Here is a 1,596-nt window from a genome sequence, read left to right as displayed (position 1 = left end):
CTGCCGCTCTAAGCTCGGGGGACAGTATGGTGCTTCTGTAGTTGCCTCGATTCTTTCCTCCTTCTGCAATAAGTTCTGCTTGTAAGGTATCTTTGGTAGTGACCTTCTTTTGTGTCTCGAGGTCGAATATGTCGTCCAACAGAATTTCCAACTCCACTTTCCGGGCCATTTCACTCGGTCTGGACATAACATGACAGTTTATGCCCAGATTTAGGAGAGTGACTTGGTCCTCAGTGAGGTTAATTCCTGCAAGGTTCAGGAAGCCATCTCTTGGTCGTGGAATTGCCATAGGTCCTCCATATAATGTTGTTAGTTTCTTGATAATCCTTGTTTCAGATATTCGACCTCGAGACACAAAAGAAGGTCACTACCAAAGATACCTTACAAGCAGAACTTATTGCAGAAGGAGGAAAGAATCGAGGCAACTACAGAAGCACCATACTGTCCCCCGAGCTTAGAGCGGCAGCTAAAAGCCTTCGTGAGAACAAGGAGATAGTTGTCAGGAGAGGTGACAAGTCGCCAATATATGTCATTCTTAAAAAAGACGAATATCTGGCGAAAATGAACATCATACTCTCTGACCAAACTAAGTTCCAAAGGGTAACGAAGGACACTACAGCCGAATTAAAAGCAAAGGTCAACAAACTGATCGAAACTGTGAACGCCAAGAAATCCGGACTCCACCTGCCAAAGATCATTGGGGAATATAAACCTGGATATGCGTATGGAAATGTCAAGACGCACAAGCCTGGAAACCCACTTCGGCCAATCATTAGCCAGATACCCACACCCACGTACAGATTGGCGAAGCGACTCAACGGCCTGCTGACTCCTTATGTTCCTTGCGCCTTCAGCCTGAAGTCTCCAAAGGAATTTGTGGACTTACTGCGGGGCGCACGGGCCACAGGGATAAGAGCCTCGTTGGACGTAGAATCGCTGTTTACCAACGTACCTGTGGACGAGACAATCGGAATGATAGCCGACAGAGTGTATCGTGATCCAGCCTGTACTCCTCTTGACATGCCAGAAAGTATTCTGAGGAAACTACTCCAAGCTTGTACTAAAGAGGCACCCTTCTTGAGCCCGGATGGGCACATGTATAAGCAAGTAGATGGGGTCGCTATGGGTTCTCCCCTAGGTGTCCTGTTTGCAAACTTCTACATGGGTACCATCGAGCAAAAAGTCTTAGTCGACATGAACTTGAAACCGGCCATATACTGCAGGTATGTTGACGACATTTTTACACAGGTACCTGATGTCAGACATCTGCAGGAGCTGAAGGAGGCATTTGAGCAGAGTTCCGTGCTGCGTTTCACTTACGAGACGGAAAAGGATGGGAAGCTGCCTTTTCTAGATGTAACAGTCATGGAAAAGGGCGGAGGTTTCCACACTGCAGTCTACACAAAGGAAACAAACATAGGAATGTGCCTAAATGCCAACAGCGACTGCCCTGACAGGTACAAGAGGAGTGTTGTTAACGCATATGTCGACCGTGCTCTCAGCCACAGCTCAGAATGGAAGCAAGTCGACGAAGAACTCTGTAGGGTAAGGCAGGTTCTAGTCAATAACGGCTTCTCCAATGGTTTCATCGAAGAC

The sequence above is a fragment of the Procambarus clarkii genome, chromosome 36, assembly GCF_040958095.1.
Source record: "Procambarus clarkii isolate CNS0578487 chromosome 36, FALCON_Pclarkii_2.0, whole genome shotgun sequence".
Lineage (NCBI taxonomy): Eukaryota > Metazoa > Arthropoda > Malacostraca > Decapoda > Cambaridae > Procambarus > Procambarus clarkii.
This window is presented reverse-complemented; position numbering follows the sequence as displayed.